This window comes from Ursus maritimus, unplaced genomic scaffold, assembly GCF_017311325.1.
Source record: "Ursus maritimus isolate PB19 unplaced genomic scaffold, ASM1731132v1 scaffold_34, whole genome shotgun sequence".
NCBI lineage: Eukaryota > Metazoa > Chordata > Mammalia > Carnivora > Ursidae > Ursus > Ursus maritimus.
In genome coordinates this window covers 2,687,604-2,710,169 of record NW_024426008.1, presented here as the reverse complement: position 1 = coordinate 2,710,169, position 22,566 = coordinate 2,687,604, and the positions used below count along the sequence as shown (strand labels likewise).

At 46.3% G+C, this 22,566-nt stretch overlaps 1 pseudogene; it reads right to left on the bottom strand.

The window, feature by feature from the left end:
* Positions 1-730: 730 nt before the first annotated feature.
* Positions 731-6,722, bottom strand: LOC103682228 (annotated as a pseudogene).
* Between the last annotated feature and the right edge of the window lie 15,844 nt (positions 6,723-22,566).

Genomic DNA, 22,566 nt, shown 5'->3' with positions numbered 1-22,566 from the left:
GACATATCTGCAACATGGATAACAATCTCAGACCTGGGTACAAACTTCCAGAAACAAAACAAATCAATCCTGGAGATGTGATGTACAGCGTGGGGACGACTGTTAATGATACGGTACCATGTGTTTGAAGGTTGCAGAGCATCGACCTTAAAAGGTCTTATCACAAAAGAAGAAGAGTTTGTCGTATGTGTGGTGACAGATGTGAACTACACTTATCAGGGGATCATTTCACAATATATACAAATACGGAATCATTACACTGCGTGCCTGAAACTAACATAATGTTCTATGTCAATTATACCGCCAAAAAAAAAAAAAAAAGGCAGGAAGAATTGGAGAGCAGGAAGGAAGCAGCCAGGATCCCGAACATGAGAACGAGCATCGGCAGCTTGCTCAGGGCCTGCTCTCTCCCTGCGAGGAACACACCCTCTTTCATCTGCGTTCAGGATACGCAGCGAACACGCCTCCTCCAGCAGCTGTGACCCACGCAGACCCTGCAATCCAGAATCCAAGTGAAGCTGTTCAGCCCTTTGGGCTCTGGGAAGACCACGCTGGTGGCATCTTTCAAGTGTGGGCTGCTGAGAAGCTTCTGCAGGAGACGCCGGCCCAGACTCTCCTCCACCAACTCCACCCGGTTCCCGCCCTCACCGCTGGCGTCCAAGCCGGCAGGTAGGCGCCTGCACCCCGGCCCCCGGCTCTCCGTTCGGTGCTTGCTTTTGTGCGTCTCGTGTCAAGGTCTAGGGTGAGTGGTGGCTTTGTGTTGGTTGCTTGGCTCCTGTTGACCGGATCCTGATGCCGTGGTGACTTTCGGTGTAGTCAGCCCAGCTGTGGGCCCTGTGTCCACCCTCTTCTTGGCCTGCACTCGCAGATGGCCCAGCAGTAGCAAGGACAGGGCCTCACTGAAATCACGGTCACAGTCACAAAGGTCCAAATTGCAAATGTGCAAATCCCAGAATGGTGCCGTGTTCTCCTTGAGGGAGCTGGGGGCGGGGGGAGGGGGTGGACTCAGCCCTTGGAGACACAACGAGCTTGGACGAGCGCAGGTTCCAGGTTGCAAGGATCCAGTATTGGCCCCAGGATGGGCCCTTCCCCTTAGCCTTTCTTCTTGGAAAAAAGAAGCTGGAAAGAAGCTGGGCACACGCAGTACCTTGAGAGCAGGGAGCAGCAAACTGGGTTCCCGCGCCTGCCCCGTCCCTGCACATCTCAGCGTTGGTTGGTGGTTTTGGAATGCTCCTAAATGAGGTTTCAGGATGGGACGGCCCACTCACATGGAGCCTCTTTGGGAGGGAGACTTTGCTGTTTTCCCCCTCCTTCTGCAGACAGGGTTATGTATGAATTCACAACCAAAACTGAGGGTGCCTGTCCCTCCCCAGGGAGAGCCACGTGCAGTGAGCATGAGGAAATTCTGCCATCTGGGATGTTGTTTCTCCGGAATCCCCCCCGAGTGAGAGAATTCCATTTTGGGAAAATAAGGATATCGCGTGTCAAAGATTTTCCTTAGCAGTTTCAATTTTATGGGTGAGATTCACTTCTGTTCATTTTACAATCCTGTCATATCTGTCCCCCACGTTGAAAACAATGGTATTATAGTTCGTGTTGCTAAGCGATCCCTCTCTCCGTGAGGAAGGATGTCTGGGAAACATTTGTCTGGGTTGGGGGACAGTCGACTGAGATTAACATGCCCCTTTCCACTTATTTTTTCTGAGCACAGGAGAAGAATTGATCCTTGGGGAAGAAATAATAACCGAAGTAGATTTATGACCATAGCGTTGCTCACACATATTGCTAATACTTACTGAGCCCTGGAGTGTGCCAGGAAGAGGACAAAATATGGTATGTGTGACGCCTCATTGAATCCACACGACAGCCTATAGGGTATTTTCTCCACCATTTTACTGAAGCCTTGAGGGACCCATGGGCTGCCCAGTGTCACACAGCTGGGAATTCATGACGTGCCTGGTTCTTCAGCCAGGGCTCAGTGATGACACTTAGAACTCCGTCCGACTAAAGGCATTTTCACGCACACGTGTTCCATTGTCTTCTGTAATTCTGGCTCAGTTTAGAGATGTACGATGGGCTGCACCTTCTCTGAAGGCCGTGGTTTTCCAGATTTAAGGATTAGGTTCAGCCTCTGCATATGGACCAGGCCAGTGTTTCTAATTCAGTGAAATTCCCCTGCAGTTCAGGGTATCCCCGCTAGAGGGAGCCAGCTCTCCCCTGCTGTATTTTAAGGTCTGTCCAGTCTGAACCACTGGGGCTGGGGGGCGGGGAATAAGACGTGTGTGTGTGTGTGTGTGTGTGTGTGTGTGTGTGTGTGTGTGCGCGCGCGCGCGCGCGCAGGCGCGCTCACGCGCGTGTGTGTATGTGACAGATTGACAAAGTAAGAGAAACAAGGAAATCTGTTTAGATCTGTGATAGGAATTTTTCTAAGTCCTCATGAATATGAAGAAGACTATGCCCCAGGAACTCAGGAGTTATACTGAACCAGCCACACATCAAGTGACACATGGCTCCCGGGAGGGAGAAATGTTATTTGCCGCTCAACCCTCACCCCCCTTCAGAAGTTTTGTCTCCATTCATCTTCCTTCTGGTCAATTTCCCCCAACTTGAAGATTCTGGAAGCAGATTCTTGATAAAACATGCCTGGGTGGGGGGCGGGATTATCCACACCTGAGACGGTGTGTAGCAGTGAACTACAGCCCTTGCTTAGAGAGACTTGGTCAGTGACAGAAGGTTCTGTCAGGAGGACGTCTGCTCTGGACCAAAGGAGCCGCCCCAGCAGCAGTCAGCACAGAGACGCAGTGGGTCTCCTGCGGAGGCGGCTGACCAGGGTTCGGGTCCTGCACACGTATCATCTCACCGGATTCTTACAATGTTGTGAGGTTGTGTCATAACCCACTTCAGAGAGAAGTAACCCGGGGCTCAGAGATATCATGTGTGGGGGGGAGGGGGGAAGAAAATTGGATTGGCTGCCAACATTCAAAACTCAATAGTTTTCCCCCACATGGTTGGATATTTGGCTTCTTGTTTGAAATTGAGACTCTGGCCACACTGGGGTCACGTTGCTGCCTGAGGCTGGTTGGGGGAGAGAGTGGCTGCCCCAGCCAGAGGGGCACGGGCTCTGCATGTCACCGCCTCTCCCCCCAGCCCCTCACCCAGAGTGCACAGACCAGGACAGAGGGCTCAGAAGCAGGCTGCCCCCCACCCGCATGTGTGAAATTTAGCCCTGCGACAGAAATGATCTGTGCTCTAAAAGGAAAGTGAATCAAATCTGATTGATTTGGAAAAAACGAGTAGCAAACTTCTAGGCTCAGCTGTGAGGAGCTGAGTTGGGGTCGGGGGGAGGAGAGGAGGCATTCTTCATTCTTTCCCCGACCTTCATCTGGGGTTCTGACTTCACAGCAAAGCCTTCAGGGATGAGGGAGAATTCCGGACAACCCTGGGGCTGGCTCTGGACCCTAACATCACTGTGGACGGCAGATGGGACAGGAGCTCGGAAGGAGGTGAATGGGCAGACTCCAATCAACTCTTTTCAAATCAGAAGGTCCAGGTGGATTCAGCTCCACAGACCATGACAAATAGCTATGACGAATGTGACAAGTTGCGGCTCCAAACTCACTTTCCCGTAGCTCACTTTCCAAGGAGCGTGGAGCTCAGTGTGCAAGGGTTAAATACAAACTGTTGGCCTCGCTGCTTCAGAGCCATTCGATTCCCCACTCTCTGTTTTCTAGGACTGATACCTCTGCTGTTTAATTAGATGCTCTGTTCTCTCTAGATGCCAGTGGATTTTGGCTAAAAGGCCAGTCCAGAAATATCACCTGGAGATTCCCTGCTGAGCAGAAAACTCCAGAGAATTGCAAAGTGGTGGAGGTGAAGGAAATACCATTAAAATTATGAAGAGACACTGTGATTATGTAAAGAGGGCTCAGATCAATGTCCTTCTCAACATTGTCACGGAATATGGGGCCAGTCTGCCCTTTGTGAGTAATATCCTAGCAACTTCGCTGTAAAACCAAACGTTACCCTTCTTTAAAAGTGTCATGTTCCCTCTAATAATTTTTCTTTATTTTCACAGTCTTGCATGGTTTCTAATAGCTTTTTTTTGCAACTAATTACATTTTTATTTGACTTGGATGGGTTCAATAAATTGGGCTTATTTCTAATTCCTGGCCACATATGGATTCTGAGAACCAGGCCCTGGAGCACACTCTCAAAGTGGACCAGCAGCATCAGCATCCCCTGGGACCTTGTTAGAAGGACAAACACTCGTCCCCCCACCGCTCCCCCAACCAGGCCTATGGAGTTGGAAACTCTGGGCCTCCAGAAAGCTTCCAGATGAGTCTGAGGCATGCTAGTTTGGGAACCACAACTCTAAAGCATGAGTTCTTAAAAATCTTCAGAAAAGTAGAAGGTTTTTTGCTAAAATCTTTAGTCTTCACCATTGAAGCTTCTGAAACAGCTTCATTCGGTCACCAAAAGGGCCACATTTTCTGTGTATGAAACCAGAGCTCTGTCCTGCTGATTTCTCCCTGCCCAGAGGCTGTCCTTCCTCTGAGCTGTGGTCCTGCAGCCCCCACGCAGCCTAGCACACTCTCCGTGGCCTCTGGGCTCTGCGCTGGGGCTTGAAGAGAACCACTCCTTCCCCACTGGCTTCACTGGCTTCTAATAACAGGTGGAACTTTTTGGCCTAAAGAAATAAGAAAAAATACTTTCTAGATCACAAGACTTCCCTCTAGCCATTGCCCTATCTCCGTCTTCATCTAGATCCTGGCGTCTAGAATGTCTGTGTACACTAGCTATCTTTCTTCTCCTGCCCCCACTGCAGGCTGCCAGATATGACCCCATCTACCATCAAGGGGGAGCAACTGTCCAGTCCTCCTTACCCTACCTTTGGGCAACGTTGGGTCCCTTAGCTACTGTCTTCATCTTGACATGGGTCTCTCCTGAGTTCCGATTTGGGACTCTGCTACTTATAATACCTTGCGGTAGCCTCCTTAAGCCGGCTCCCTCCCCTCCGCCATATTCTCTGATATATACCACCCTGGATTCGTGTCTGTGTCTCCGAGCCTCCTACCTTGCAAACAGTGGTCGCTTTTCTGCCTGTAGACCTGCATCATTTGTCTTCTCAGATCTCCGATTGAGTTCTTGGGTCTTCAGAATAATATAACTAACTAGTTGTATTCGAGAGATGAGACAAACTTAGAGTCCCCCTACTCCTCTGCCACCTTAACTCCCCTCCCCTCACAGGCTTCTATTTAAATAAAAAATTCTTGGTCTACCTGTCTCTGAGAAATGTTTCCATCTGGAGACATTGGTACCATATATAGGACAGTCCGCATATCAGCGCGTATTGTAGATGTGGGAACAGCCACGTGGTAATGATCTAAGCAGAGAACTGTGCAAGGCTAATACCTCTTAATGACAGTTCTCAAAGTTTGCAGATACAAAGACTACAATCTAAACTGTGAGTAGTAAGTATGTTATGTCGTTCCCCTGAAAATGTTCAACTTTGATAAGAGAAGGAGCTCCGTTGACCAGTGCATGGTACGGATCGGATTGCTCCGAGTCCAGGCTTCTGCTGTCCTTCCCATACTGGAAGGCATAGTTGATCAGGCCACCACGGCGGCCCTCATGGCCTTTAGACAGACAGCAGTCCACCAGGTTCTGCTCACTCCGTGCAACAACGTCTGCCAGTTTTCCAGAACATCTGTCCTTCAAGGGCACCTGTTGCATGAAAAGCCCAACCAACACAAGCCACGAAAACCCTGAAACCAAATTAAAAAGCTCTCAGTCTACAAAAGCAATAGCAAGATTTGACAACAGTGCACACATCTGAAAACTTTTTTAAAACATAGAGAACCTATACATGTTTCTCAGCCGACCATAGCAAAGACACGGATTCCTTTCACCTTTACTCCTGAGGGTGACCTGCTGAATCCTGTCTCACCTGATCCTTCACAGGGGTTACGTAGTCTTTCTCCCTCCAGTCCACAGATGAGGGGGTCTCAGCAAAGAGAGGTGCTTGGATCACGCTCCCCTCCTCATGCTTCCACATTTGAAGACATTCATCACCTGCCTGAGTTCTTCACTGGTCTTCAAAGAAAAGCAAATAGAATGCTGACAAGCAGGAGATTTTTTTTGTAAAGTAACGGGGAGAGGAAGCACAAAGGTTCAGTAATCCACGCCACACTCACCAGGTCACCAAAGGCGTTCATTGCCAGCATGAAGCTGTGTTGCCCTTGGCTGTATTCCTCATTGTGCTGGTCAATCATTTTCATATTCTTCTCCCACACTGCTCTCCTCTGTCCTTTGTTCTGCAGAAAAACAAACTATCGTTTACTTTTATGTAAAGCCAACTCACCTGCACCAAGTGCATGTACTGACAGAGAGGAGGAGAAACTTGACCAGGGATGGGCTGGTGCTCTGGGAGCTGTTCTCCAGCGACCACACAGGACATATGCCCACATCATGTGCGGTCACGGTGCACTGTTACTACCTTGGTCAGAGCAGCCTCAGGAAGCTACTCTCTGCTGGGAACTCCCACCAGCATAGAACATTCCCCGGGGGGCTCACTGGACAGCTCAGATGTTACCAACCTTGTCATACAGTTTCCCATGTGCCGCCTTCCAGTGGGACCAGTGCACATCTAAGCTCTGATCAAGTCGTGAAGCCGCTGAGGCCATTCCCAGGCAAAGGGCAGCCAGGAAGAGAGAAGGATGCATGTTCCAAAACTTAGGAAAGGAAAACACATGAGTTTCTGATTAAACCAAACTGTATGAAAGAGCCATCCTTGTTTCTTCCGTGATGTTAGAGCCACTAAGGTGGAATACAAATATAGAATTTATCCTCCAGGGACTGTGGAGGAAGGCTGAGGGTGTGGGATGTGCAGGGGACTTGCAGCCTTGTTCCCCGCCCTGCATCCCGCCTGCAGCTTCCGGGGCATGTGAACAGGAGCGCGTGGCACCACCATCTTGTAGCCTGGCAGGTGGGGTGTATGATGGGGCCAGGCCCAAGGGCAGCACTTCCAGCCAGCCCTGAACCTCGACCCAAAAGGTGGTGGCCAAGCTGGTTTGGGGGAATGGCTCTGCCTCTCGGGACCGGCCTTGGCCTCACCTGTGGCAGCTGCAGCTACACTGACCTAGTCACAGGTGCAGGTCTACGGGTCTCCCAGGTTGGGTGAGGGTCCCAGGCTTTGCATGGAAGGTTTTTCCAGGGCCAGCCCCAGCCCCCCGTGTGCCTACACTATGATTGACTCTCCCTGTCTGTGTGCAGAACTTCTGACCCTGGGCCTACTGGCAGGTGACAAGGCACCTGGACAAGTGGTGAGTGAGTCAGTTGACCTGGAAGAAGGGAAGCTGGGGGACCAGGGACAGTGCTGAGGGGAGGTCCATAGCTTCTCTGGGGACCCACATCAATTAATTACCCTGAATTCATGTGCTGGCAGGTGGTTCATGAATAGAAGTCACAGGGAGCCCCAAGTGCGTTTGCGGCCTCAGCCTGCATGTCCTTCTGTCCTAGAATTATGGGCTAAAATTTCTCTGAGGATTGAGAACACCATAATCTAGTCTAGTGGTCCCTGATTATTCCAGGTAAAGGTGGGGGCAAGTGGAGGAAACCAAGCCCACAGATTTATTAGCGCTGTTTCAGGATGGGTTACCTCTGGGTTTTGGGCAAATCTGGAATGGACTGGCAATCCCCAGCACTTGCCCAAATTCCTGGAAGGAAGGGGGACACACGGAGGAGTGTGCGAGGAAGGCATGGTGCTCTGCAATTCTCCTTTTTTTTTTTTTAAAGATTTTATTTTATTTATTTGACAGAGATAGAGACAGCCAGCGAGAGAGGGAACACAAGCAGGGGGAGTGGGAGAGGAAGAAGCAGGCTCCTAGCGGAGGAGCCTGACGTGGGGCTCGATCGCAGAACGCCGGGATCACGCCCTGAGCCGAAGGCAGATGCTTAATGCCTGCGCCACCCAGACACCCCTGTAATTCTCCTTTCCTCTCTCCATTAGACAGGGATTCTTCCTCCCTCTCACGCTTTTCTCAAAGCCAACAGAAATGTTTTATTTCCAGAAAAATAGGGTTTAATAAAACAAGGAAAGGTGAAATGTAGAAATTGCTTCTTCCTCCCCACTCTCTGCATTATGGATTATTATGTTCCTCAGTATCCAATGTGCTTTTCTTGAGATTTAATTTCACAAAGTTAAGAAAAACAGCTATTTCAAACAAAAAAAAAATTGTTCATCACAAGACCATGAATTTGCCCTCTGAACAGTTTTGCTCTCCTTAGAAACACGATTCCACACTTCTAGACAGTGGGTCATGCCCCCTTCTCCGGACCTACACCTGTGAGACCCCCCAGTGATCCTGCTCACACCTCGTCTCCAGCCCTTCTCTGCTCGGGGAGGGCGGTGTCCAAGGGATTCCGCGCAGGGGCTGGGAGTCAGGGCAGGGCTGGGAGGGGCATTCTGCAGCTCTCGGCTGGGGGCCCCCTGGCAGGCTCCCCAGGGCCCTCAGCCTCAGTTTCCTCATGGAGGACGTGGGCAGTGATGAGATTTTCCTCAGAGGATTCTGTGAGACTGAATGCACTAACACATGTCAGGCATTAGCGCAGAGCAGGGCTCATGTCATACTGCTTCTTGTGAGGGCTGTGAGGAAGAACTCCACGGGCCCCAGACAGGGTGCTGGCGCTCACAGGGCCTTCCCAGGGGCAGGACGCAGCTCTGCTGCCACTTGAAGGCACATGCTAGTTTGTCTGGTTTCATGTACATGGAGCCTATTGCTAGCAGGGTCTCAGAGGCCAGAAAGCCACAAAAGTTGGCTGGCACGATTCCAGCATTTAAAGGCTGTTAGATGGCCTGCCACCTCAAGGAGTCTCCCATAACAGGATAAGTTGGTCACGGAGCAGGTTGCATGGAAACTAGGTCCCCCACCAGCGTCAAGAAAATCTTCCTGCCACTAGGTACCCTGTGACTTGACACCCAGTCCCCAACCCTGTGGCCCCTCCCTTCTAAATATGAGTCGGGCTCCTAGAAACCCGAAGCCTTAGCTGGGTGGATATATAGTCAAGTGCAATACCTACTGTACACGTGCTTATTTAAGTCTGAGAATTGTAATCACAGAAGGTAAGCATATCTAGAAAGATGGAAAAGAATAATTAAAAAATAACCTAGAGTTACAGTGGCCATTAAGGGGAACATTCTAGTTAGACAGGATTGTTCGTTTAAGAACCCCAGTCAGGGTTCCCAATCTAAATACACAGAATGGGATGCCTACTTTAATTCAAATGCAGAAGCCTCCAAAAGGCTTCAAGATTCCAGAATAGTCACATTGAAAGGTTCATTACAAAAGGCTACTGAACAATTAAAAACAGGAGAGTTACCTGAGACACAAGACTGTACGATTGACTTGTCTCCTAGGGCTCCTCCATCGTCCCTTCCCTGAGCGCTCCGTCTGCTACTTTCCCACCTCATGTGCCTTTCCACCTGCAGAGACACTCACCTTTTCACAGGAAACCACCTGAGGGGACAGGGGATCCTCCCCAGATGCCTGGCATCCTTGACCAAGGACTGAACTGAGGGCCACAGGAAAACATTTCTCCAACCTGGGCAGGGTCCCCAGAGTTTGTTTGATTGCCTCATTTTTAAATCAACTCCTCCTGAGTCCAGGTGAGAGAGGGAGATAAGAATTCACATTATCTTCCTTTCCAAGTCCAGACCCATTGGTTATGGATCCTTTTTTTCCTGGAATTACTATTTCCTCTGGTCTCTCTGGTTTTACATCGTAAGAACGTGGCTTGGCTTTCCAGCTGCCTCGGCTCTCTCTTGGGCAATCTTTGGGAGTCGCTCTAGGTCTTGTAAAAGTTGCACCGTTTACACCCTCTTGAAGGATGTCTTTTGGGACCATGATGTTGTGTAATATTGCCATAAAGTGTTACTGTTTTTCCTGGCTAAGATCTGACAATATAGTTTTAGAATTTTAATGACTCATACTAAAAAATTTGGCCAAATGAAAAGCTGATAATCAGAGCCTGATTGAATTTTTTAGTTTTTAATTTTCTTTCTTTTTTTACTTTTTAGGCCTTTTCTGTTAAGCAAAATTTACTCAGAGGAAGACTTTCTCACAGGTGGATGGGCGCATCAGTCCTTTGATATTATTAAAGAAACAAGTCCATTCTTTGATAAACTAAAAACCGGTGTCCTTGTTTTACAAATCTAGCCTTTACAGCACACAAGGTGTGGTTCCAAAAACAATTCAAAGAACACCAATCTTTTTTACCAACCCCCAAACCTCCATTATTTATCTCAATAGGCTTATAAGTATTATAAAAGTCTTTCTAGAAAGTGCTTGTATTTTTTCTTGTGCCTTCAAAATATAAACATTCAGTGTTCTGCTCATCTTCCCCAGGAACCCCTTATGTTGCTCATCTCTTCACAATTCCAGGGAGATTATTCGTACCAACCAAACATGGAAGGCAAGGCACTTAAAACTTGATTTGCTGGGGTGCCTGGGTGGCTCAGTTGGTTAAGCGGCTGCCTGTGGCTCAGGTCATGATCTCAGCATCCTGGGATAGAGTCTGCATTGAGCCCCACATTGGGCTCCTTGCTCAGTGGGGAGCCTGATTCTCCCCTGCCTGCAGCTCCCCCTGCTTATGCTTGCTCTCTCCCTCTCTCTCTCTCTGTGTCAAATAAATAAAAAATCTTAATAAAAATAAAACTTGATTTGTCAACAAGAAATACAAATTTTAAGTGTCTTCTCCACAAATATTAAAAACAAAAATATCGGGGCGCCTGGGTAGCGCAGTCGTTAAAGCGTCTGCCTTCGGCTCAGGGCGTGATCCCGGCGTACCGGGATCGAGTCCCACATCGGGCTCCTCCGCTATGAGCCTGCTTCTTCCTCTCCCACTCCCCCTGCTGTGTTCCCTCTCTCGCTGGCTGTCTCTCTGTTAAATAAATAAATAAAATCTTTAAAAAAAAAAAAATATCTTGGGGCACCTGGGTGGCACAGCGGTTAAGCGCCTGCCTTCAGCTCAGGGCGTGATCCTGGTGTTATGGGATCAAGCCCCATATCAGGCTCCTCCGCTATGAGCCTGCTTCTTCCTCTCCCACTCCCCCTGCTGTGTCCCCTCTCGCTGGCTGTCTCTATCTCTGTCGAATAAATAAATAAAATCTTTAAAAAAAATATCTTTAGCCCTCTAGACCAATAACCTTAAGTTATTCCATCTACCAGAGAAATAAAAACAGATCCAAACTTAAAAGTTGGTTTTTTTAAGCTTTTATTTTTTAAGTAATCTCTATACCCATCATGGGGCTGGAACCAACAACCCCGAGATCGAGAGCCACATGCTCTACCAACTGAGCCAGGAGGTGCCCCCAAACTAGGAAGTTTTGTGCCTATTCATGACAGTAATTTTACAATAGAAGCTATAACATCTGCAACTCTCTGTATGGTCATGGGCATCTGTAGACGTGTTGTAAATGCTTCTACCTTCGGATGACATTGCCAAAATTAATTTGTGGAAGACCTCTATTTAGTTGGTTTGAAGGCGAGTGACTGTAAGCATTGGGCATTCTAAAACTCCAAAAGGGAGAAACTAACCCAAGTGCTTTTCAAGTTCACATGATCTAGAAAATTATATGATATAAATGCTACTTTAAGACTGATGGCTTAACTAACACAAACACGTCTTTAGAGTTATCAACGGTAAGCATAAAGACTTTTATTCTACCTGAGTTTACTAGCCAAATAAATTATCTCTTATAAGCTCTATCATCAATAAGAAAAACATAATAGCTAAAGATAAAATTGACTTTGTCTAATGCTTAATAAAGTTTTTGTAAGTAATCTGCACATAATTGTTAATACAAGTAGATTAAATATCAAATTTTGGAGTAGATTTTTTAACTGTGTAGGGGCCAAGGGCAGGTGCCCCAAGATGGGCCACTTTGGCATAAAGATTGTTTTTGAGTTAAAAGCAACCAAAACCCAGCTGATTCAGGAAAAACTCTTTCCCTGTCCCTCCCCTGCCTGCCTTAGCAGGAAGACGGCATTCACAAATTCCTCCTTACCTGAGAAACTAACCTGCACAACAGGACAACCTTTGCTTTCCAAACATCTCCTCTCCCCTGCCTGCTAACAGTCTCCCTCCTCTTTGTATCCCCAGCCCATCCCCTTCTGGATGTCCTGTGAGCCCTGTGTTGCCTGCCTGTCTTTACAATTTCATGCCTACACGGATTCCCTGTACGTAGGAAATTAAATTTGATTTTCTCCTGTAAACTGCCTCGGATCTATTAGATTCTTAGTTCAACTTGAAGGATCTTAAAGGACAGAGAAATCCTTCATCCTGGTAAATAATAAAATTCAACCAAGTAAATTTGGAGATCTAAGTGGCTTTATGAAATGTTTCATGAATCAGGCAGGGGCCATGGAGCAGGTAGAGAGGTGCTCCCAGGAGATGTACAACACGGGAGGTTTTTATAGAAGAAGGTGGAGACCAGAGCGTTATTAGCCAAAGCAAAAGATTCTTCCTGGGCGCCTGGGTGGCACAGCAGTTAAGCATCTGCCTTCGGCTCAGGGCGTGATCCCGGCGTTATGGGATCGAGTCCCACATCAGGCTCCTCCGCTATGAGTCTGCTTCTTCCTCTCCCACTCCCCCTCCTTGTGTTCCCTCTCTCACTGGCTGTCTCTATCTTTGTCGAATAAATAAATAAATAAAATCTTAAAAAAAAAAGATTCTTCTTGGCAATGCCTCTTTCTAGGGGACATAGCAAGGTTTCTACTTCACCTCTTTGAGCGATCAGAGGACCCAAGTGCCAGACTCATTGGACCAGATTGAAAACTTCCTGGCTGACAGGTTAATATTACCTTTGTGGGGTAGGTTGAAAGTGCAATTAGGTCCTGTGTTAACCAGCTTGGGTACTCAGCTGAAGTAACATTTTGGCTTTAATATGATTACTTCTGAAAGTATTGCAAAGATTATAGAGGATAAATTACATGGTGGTCAGCATATAATCTCTAGCATGAAGCTGCTACTATTATTCTTAATGACGTTCTGGAATTTAAGAGGGCCCTTATCATCAAAACACCCTTGTTGGGATCCTATCTTCAGATATGTTATTGAAGATTTTAGAACTGTCAGACAATCCAGAAATAATAGGACACAGGACAAGCCCTTGAGGTTTGGTGAGGGAAGAGCACCTGAGGTCATAGCAGTCAGCAGAGATGGACAGAGGATTAGGGTCACAAGGCCACGACTCTCAGCTGGAGCCATTCCAACATGCTCTCACAGGGGCTCTGTGCTCAGTGTGGGTTGAGGGTAAAGGACAAAGGTGACCTTGGAGTCTCTGAACCAAACCAGCTTCCATCATCATGGCTTTCTGCTCTGCGGTTCCTTGATTGTTGAACCCCCAAATGTGCGTGATGCACTGTGGGGAGATTTTTAGGCAAAATGCAATGTTGCCTCCTGGACTCGCCTTAGTGAGCCTTGCTCATGGGCATTCCAGCTGGGAAGCCGGTGCTCTTCCCCCTCTTCTCTTGCATGTTCTCGGAAAAATAACGAGCAAGTCAAAAACAACTTTCTCCACTTCTAGTGGATTCACTCTCCAATTGGTCCAGCCAAATGGGACTTGCCAGCAAACATGAGGAACAGTTACCTGGTTCGTGAGCAATCATGTCACATGTTCCTTATGTTGTGTCCCTGGGGATGGGGCAGTAATGCATCGTTGCCCTGGCTGGTCTCCTCCCATTAGAGCTTTCATGAAACCACTTGGTAGTGGCTGTTTTTAAAGATTCTTAGAGGGATCTTGGCCATTGTTTTTCAGCAATTTCTTCTGTTACTCCTTTTTCTTTTTAATTAAAAAAAACTAATCATTATGAAGATTTTACAAAGTTCTGGTAAGCAAAATTAGAGGAAAAAAAAAAAGACAGTATCCAAAATCCCAATCTGCTCCCTTGTGCCTTCTTAAAACCAATAGACAACTGGGATTTTTGGCTCACTCAGGAACACTACGCTTTGATTGATGGCCTTTGATCACCATAATAGCCCTTATCTCATCTTACTGATGAATGAACTGAAGCTTAGAGAGGTTTGGGAACTTCCTTAGCCAGTAAGCAGGGAGCCAGGAGCTGGTCTCAGGAGCTGTGACTCCAGACAAGGCAGCACGTCGAGTTGCAGAGTTGGGCTGGACCCAGGGTTGAAGACTGGCTGTCTGTGAAGATAATGGAAGAGACTTGCACAGGACAATAGTTAATGTTTTGTACTGCGGTCCAAGGGACTACAGGCCCACCCAAAGTCCTCCCCAAGGTCAATACCCCAGGCACAGTCCCTACCCTCTGCCTCTGTGTCTATTTAAACGTTTCTGGAAAGCTTTTCCTTATCTGCGACTGTGCACTGACTTCTGGGGAGGTCCTTTCTTCTCTCTACAGGAACCACCACCCTCTTCCCCAGCAGAAGGCCCTGTCCACCCTCCACCACTCTTGACTTGTTTCTTCTAGGGTAGGTCCCGGGGTTGGGGGGATGCTCAGGGAGGAGAGACTTTCAGATGCCAAGGGGAGTCCTGTAGCCACCTGCTGACCTGTGTCATGTGTGACACAAGGGAACTGATACTTAATGAAAATCTTAGTGTTCTTTTCCCCTTTGTGTTCCTTTTCTAGGGACTTGTTCCCTCTACAGTCAGAGGCTTCCTTGTCTTAAAGAAGATCAGAATTAAATAGATGCAAAGAGGAAAGAATTACCATTCAGCGCTTGATATCGCAAACTGAATTCCTGAGTCCACAAGGTTCCTGAGGGCCAAGCTTTGAAGAGAGAAGATAGGGTTTCCTAATCTCAGGGTCCAATCTGAAAACCTCCCATAAGGTTGCTGTCATCAAGGAATGAAGTGTCCATTGCCTATGGAGTGTGAGGAAAAGGGGAGAAGAATGTCCCAACCCTGGGAAAGGGGCAGGGTTTCTCAAAAGCTGAGGGCAGTAGCACTCATGCTGTGCAAGGCTGGTCTAGAGAAGGTGGGCTCTGGAAGATTCTCAGGCACAGCTTTAGTAAGGAGGGGAGCAGGTCACAGATTCTGGGATGACCAAGGGCCACAAACACAGACTGTTCATAAGACCTCAGGACCCTTGCACAGCCATGGGGAGAGGCTCCCTGAAGAATGCAAGAGACTAGATTCAGCAGGGTGGCTCCCAGTCAGACTTATTTTAAGAAGAATAAAGGGATATGATAGTTCTGGGCAGTGTGGACAATAATTATTCCCAAGGGCAGGGTCATAATCATTGTTGAATCTGAAAGGGGCTAATTAGGTCCCAGAACTGGAAAGAAATGCAGAGGGTTGCTGAAAACTGGGGAATGGACGTTTACAGTTTCTCCTTAGGCTCATCCTTCAGTTCCAGGGGACTCACTTAACTTTTAACCCTACTCAGCCACTAACATGGATGAAGGTTAAGACACACAAAAAAGAAAATACTACAGTCTCTCAAATGGGTTAGGACATTTTTTCCACATCAGCCATGTGTGCTCAGCTTCGGGTTCCTGCGTCCTCGCTGGGGAACTCCTTCCCTACGCCCCACTCCCCTCCACCCGAGTTTTGTGCACTCCTGTTGCAAAGGGGAACTGTTCTCATTTGATGCCCCATAATTGCATAGTGGAGTGCTCGGTGAGCTCAGAGGAATCCAAGCAGTTGCGCAGAAATCCGATCCAGGCTGTGCCAAATACTGTTGCTAGAACGGTCAGGGCTTGCTGTCAATGATCGGGAGGAGAGCCCGACCCCAGGAGCACAGGGCTTTGGTTGAATGCAGGTGAAACATGACCCCACAGCCCCCTCCTCCAGGCACCCTGGGGCAGTGCACACAGTGCACAAGCGTTTCCAGGGGGCAGACAGGGAATATGCCACTGCAGATAAGATACACAGCCCACTCCATGCCTGCCGGCTCAGAGCCCATGATCCAGACAGGCGGGTGGCAGAAGCTCCCGGCTAGCTGGTCACACTCACACGACAGCCAGGGAGCCGGACACGCCTTGCTCTCCCAGTAGTCTCCCAGGGGTCAGCACTGACCTCCTGAGACTACCTACTGCCATTTTGCCCAACTTGTTCTTTTTCCAGGAAGGGGTGAGACAGCTTCCCACACTCATCTGCTCACTGGCAAGCAAGCTGAATTTCATTTCACCATGGCAAATTACACATCACAAAATTGACCATTTTAACCATTTTCATTTAGTGCGTTCACATTGCTGTGCAACTGTCACCACCATTCATCTCCAGAATGTTCCTCATCTCAAACTGAACTCTGTCCCCATGAAACACTAATTCCCCACTCCCCTCTCCTCCCAGCCCCTCAAATTCAACTATGATGAGGTTGATATTTTTGGAGGGTTTATGTTCATTTTTTATTGACCTTTTTATATGCAACCCACCCTTGATTCATCCAGAAGCATCCATTGCCTTGGGAAGGTCAGGAGTAGTAAAGGAGAAATGAAAATACAAGAGTCAAATGTTCAGTATTTAACTTGCAAAATCAGATTCTTGAGCTCCTGGCTTTCAATAGAAATTCAAGCTTTGTAGGGAAACATAGTGTCTTTCCAAATGCCAGAAACTCCTGGGAAGCTGTGGGCATCTAGGATGCCCCGACTCACGCTCATCTGTCTTCCTTGTGCTCTTTTTCAGGAGACGAAGGAATCCGCAAGCAGCATCATAACTGTGTTAACACATGTTTACATGGTGACTGTGGACGAGGAATCCGGGTTTCTATATATTGACCTGGAGGCAGGACAGGGATGGGAAGTTCAGGTCCAAGTGTTAGCACACGTATGAATTAAAACCTGCTCTTCCCATTCTCTGTCCCTGGGTCTGTTGGAGCAGAGACCACTTCCCCCTGTGTTTCACGACAAAACCATGGTCACATGTGTGTGACTCCAGCTTTCCTCCTAACGCTGAGATCTGTGACCATGTTTCCAGAGCAGCCAGAATCACGGTGCTTCCCAAAGTGACACCCTGCCTGTGGAACATGGGTGAGTTTTACAGTGTCAGAGGATGGAATCCACAGGGCCAAGAAAGATTTCATGGGAAGGGGCCTGTGGGGCTTGCCCCCCAATTCTATACACAGAACACAGCAAATGCTTCTGGACAATCAAAATAGCAATAACTTTAAAGCCATATTGCCCACAATGAACTAGTTATTACTCTAGAAAAATTGAGAAATAAGGATTAATGGATGATTTTTTTCTAAGATTAAATTACTCAATTGAAATAATGTCCATTGTTCTGAGACTCAAAACTTTCTTAATTTTTTTTTAACTTTCTTTCTGTCCTTTTTTCTTTTTTTTCCCTCTTTTTGGGATTTTTTTTTTGGCATTATAAAAAATTGTTTAAATTTTTTTTTTTTGTAATGACTGGTGATAGTGTTGGGCAGTTTTTGCTGTTTCTAAGTGGCCTTACTTTGCAAAACAAAGTGTCAGTCCCCCATGTTCTTCAAGAAATCTTACTATTCTATGAACATCCCAAAGTGTGGGAACCACTGGCACACAGTAGGACTCTCAGGATTCAGGCAGCAGTAAAATGAAAAGCTGCTTTTCTTTGGATTGCAGCTTTAAGCTACAGCCTTTGGGGGCAGAGACAGTAAAATTTATTTTTATTTCTTATCTTCAGGATAATGTTCTTGCCAAAATGATGAATGAAAATCTAATCAAGCTTTTATTCCACGTTTCTCTGCTTTGTGGAGGAATAAATTAAATGCCACCAGGAGAAAGCAATTAGATAAAGCCACAAATCAGAACATTCCACAAGATAACCTGTTTTGCATGTCTTCCCTGGGGCTGAGTGTTCTCAACATGAAAGAGTTTTTAGTGAGGTCCTCACTATTTACAGCCTGTGTTGACTGATAAGGCCCCCCAGTAGTTTCCTAGTGCCAAGGTGGGCAAGGCTGGACAGGGGGCTCCCAGGGGCAGGGATGCGAGGAGGTTGGACAAGTGGGAACCTGAGCTGGGATGCAGGGGAGCCTCACACAGAGAAGAGCCCAGAGCCGTAGTGAGGCAATGTCTTCAGTGAGGGGAGCCTGCACAGAAATCAGACCCTCAAACCAGACAAAGAAGAACATTGACCACGAGAAACTGATTAATGAGTTTGTTAATTCAATAAGCATTTTTAAAAGACTTTATTTATTTATTTATTTATTTATTTATTTATTGGAGAGAGAGAGCAGGAGAGCACAAGCAGGGGGAGTGACAGAGAGAGAGGGAGAAGCAGGCTCCCCACTGAGCAGGGAGCCCCATGTGGGGCTCCATCCCAGGACCCTGGGATCATGACCTGAGCCAAAGGCCGATGCTTAACCGACTGAGCCCCCCCAGCGCCTCTCAATGAGCATTTAAGGTAAGTCGGTAGATGAAAAAACTTGACATGTCACAAAATTCTACAGCTTGTACTTGTAAAAAAAAAAAAAAACTCAATAAAGTAGGTTTAGAGGGAACATACCCCATCATAGTAAAGGCCGTAGATGACACACCCACAGCTAACATCACACTCAATGTTTAAGTACTGAAAGATTTTCCTTTAAGATGCGGAACAAGACAAAAATGTCCAATCTTGCCACTTTACGCAACATTGTACTGGCAGTCCTAGGCATAGCAATCAGATAAGAAAAAGAAATAGAAGGCATTAAAATCAGTAAGGAAGAAATAAAACTGCACTATTTGCAAATGACATGATACTATATATAGAAAACCCACCCAAAAACTATTGGAACTAATAAACAAATTCAGTAAAGTCACAGGATACAAAATTAATATAGACAAATCTGTGACATTTCTGTGCACTAATAATGAAGTAGTAGAAAAGAAATTAAGGAAACAATCCCACTTACAACTGTACCAAAAAAGAAAATGAAATATCAAGGAATAAATTTAACCAAGGAGGTGAAAGACCTGTACTCTGAAAACTATTAAGACACTGATGAAAGAAGTTGAAGACAACACAATCTAGTGGAAGGGTACACCATGTTCATGCATTGAAGAATTAATATTGTTAAAATGTTCATAGTACCCAAAGCAATCTGGACATGCAATCCCTATCAAAATGCCAATGATATTTTTCACAGAACTAAAGGAAACAATTGTAAAATTTATATGGAAGCACAAAAGACCCTACATAGCCAAAGCAATCTTGAGAAAGAACAAAGCCGGAGGCATCACAATCCCAGATTTCAAGATACGCTACAAATGTATAGTAATGACAGTAATACTTTACTGGCACAAAAATAGTCACATAGATCGGTGAAATCAGATAGAAAGCATAGAAATAAATTTACACTAACACAGTCGATTAATGTGGGGCAAAGAAGGCAAGATATACAATGGAGAAAAGACAGTCTCTTCAATAAATTGTGTCAAGAAAACTGGACAGCTACATGCAGAAGAACAAAACTGGACCATTTTCTTACACCATATACAAAAATACACTCCAGATGAAAGACCCAAACGTGACATGTGAAACCATAAAACTTCTAAAAGAACACAAGGGCAGTAATCTCTTGAATATCAGCCTTAGCAACAATTTTCTGGATATGTCTCCTCAGGCAAGAAAAACAAAAGCAAAAATAAGTTGCTGGGACCACACCAAAGTAAAAAGCTTTTGCACAGTGCAGGGAACCATAAACAAAATGAAAAGGCAACCTACTGATGGGGAGAAGACCTTTGCAGATTGCATATCTGGTAAGGAGTTAATACTCAAAATATATAATGAACTAATAGAACGCAACATCAAAAAAAATCAGAATAAAAAAAGGACACAGGACCTGAATAGACATTTTTGCAAAGAAAACATACCGATGGCCAACAAACACATAAAAATATGCTCCACATCCCTCCTCATCAGGGAAATGCAAATCAAAACCACAATGAGATATCACCTCATACCTGTCAAGAGGGCTAGTATCGAAAAGACAAGAAAAAACAAGTGTTGGCGAGGATGTGGAGAAAAGGAACCCTCAAGCATTATGGGTGGAATTGAAATTGGTGGAACCACTCTGGAAAACAGTATGGATGTTCCTCAAAAAGTTAAAAATAGAAATACCGTACAATCCAGTCATTCCACCATGAGTATTTACCCAACGAGAATGAAAACACCAATTTGAAAAGTTATATGCACCCTATGTGTCTTGCAGCATTATTTACAATCGCCAGGATATGGAAGCAGCCCAAAAGTCCAATGATAGATGAATGGTTTGGTGTATATATATGCAATGGAATCTTAGTTACTTAGCTATAAACAGGAGTAAGATCTTGTCATTTGTGACAAGATCAATGGACCTACAGATATTATGCTAGACAAATTAAGTCAGACAGAGAAAGGTAAATACCGCATGATTTCATGTTTACGTGGAATCTCAAAAACAAAACAAAAGAACAAAGAAAAAACAGGAATAGACTCCTAAAATAGAAAACAAACCAGTTGTTGCCACTGAACAGGGGGGTGTGGGGATGGGCGAAGTAGATGAAGGAGATTGAGGGGGACAAACTTCCAGTTATAAAATAAATAAATCACAGGGACGGAAGGACAGCATGGGAAATACAGTCGATAATACTGTGATAGCATTGTGCGGTCACAGGCGAAGTACGCTTACGGTGGTGAACACTGTATAACGTATAGAGTTGTCCAATTACTATGTTACACACCTGAAACTAACATAACATTGTATGTTAAGATTATAAATTTTTAAAAAAACTGGATAGACATTCCTGATTTAAAAATAATCTTTAATATTTATACGGCATTACCAATGCTGAGCTTTGAAGCGGGAAGTTTTCAAAACTATCAAAAACTATATATTAACTCATGATTTTCATCTCTCATGATGGTGGAAAGATTGAATTTTCATTCCGTTCGTGCTCAAATAGTGATATTCTCAAAGCTGTGTTATTAGCAAAATCTGTAGTAAATAAAGTATTAACAGACTGGTCCGAAGGCTAATAAAATAATGTTTTCTCCAGGAAAAAAGAAAACCAGACCCAGAGCAACACACATGTGATGTGCTCAGCAATAAAGGTTTGTCTCCTTGCATTTTAATTGTCTTGTGACAGAAGCCAAAGAAAAAGGAGTTCGATGTTCAGTCAAAAATACAAAAACAGAAAATGTGCATAAAAATGTTCATGCCAACTTTACTCATGATGGGGAAATACGCTTCAGTGTCTCAGGGTCGGGAACAGGGACGGGCATCGGGACATGGCCACACCCTGAAGTATGGGTGGTTAGCACTGATGTTTCCAAAGAGCTTCTAATACCATTGAAAGTCAGCGGTCATAGTGTTAGGTTTTTTAAAAAGCAGTGTATGCAATTGTACATTTTGCATGATTTCAGTTACATTAAAATATGTCTAGAAAAAAAGGCAAAGGGATAAAACTTCCATTGCATCAAATTGCTGCGAAAGCCAAGGGGGTTGTCCGAGCCCCAGTGAGGCCTGGCCCGGAAGGCCCTGGGTTTGCTGACTCCAGCACAGACGCAGCGTCCCTGTCTGTGAGGGAGACGACAGTCCTCACCCCACTCTGCGGGAAACACAGTCATGTCCCAGTCATGCATCGGTCAGGTCAGGGATCTGGGCCAAGAGAACAGGTCTTCAGGGCCAGAGAATCTGTTATCTCCGGAAACACACACATACGTACACACATTTATACACAACACACACATATACACACAACAACAGCAACGTCTGTGTATATACACACAGACAGTTACACATAGGCACACATACACTGTTCATACACGCACACGCACACAGATGACACGCGTACACTTACGCACATACACGTATGCACTTAGACACACGCACACGTATGCATACACACTTCCACAGTACACACATATACGTGTACACTCGTGACACACACGTACACACACACTACATTCTCATGTAAATACTTAGCACAGAAAAATAACGGGCCCCCAGGTGTGGGCAGATGGCCTGATCCTAAATTGTTAATAATGTGATAGAAAGATTTTGTCTAAATCTCTTAAACCCTTTGTTTCCACACCCCAAAGAGTGAGGTTGAAGGAAACCATCTGGAACTATCTCTTAGGTGGAAAATTCTGATTTCAGGGCACGAGGCACATTATCCACCAAGAACTGAATTCAGATCCTGCTCTGTGCTCCTGACAGGAACCCCACGGGCTAGAGTCACAGCCGTGGGCCTCTGGCCAGGCCGCCTCACCAAACATCAGCCCCGAGGCTGAGGGCACATCAGAGCCCCATCCCGGGGGACCTCTGCTGTAGATCCTTGTGGAACTTCTTTCCTGCCCGTCTTCCCCGCGCCCAGTCTTCTTCATCGTTTCAGAGCAGAGACTGGGGCCTGTGAACAATAGTCGCCACCAGCCAGCGTCTGAGGCTGGGGTTCTGGAAGATTAGCGGCCGTCCCCTGGGGCATCTCCCACTCTGCCACACGCACATTTCCAGGGGAGCCCATCGGAGGGGGCTGACTGCCCCCTTAAAATCCCCTTTCAGGGGCTTCTCCCTGGCCCTCCCTCCTTTGGGGTGTTCAGCGGGGACCTGCCCTCCATCCCTGGCCCACTTCTGGAAGCTTCTGAGCCCCAGGCCTGAG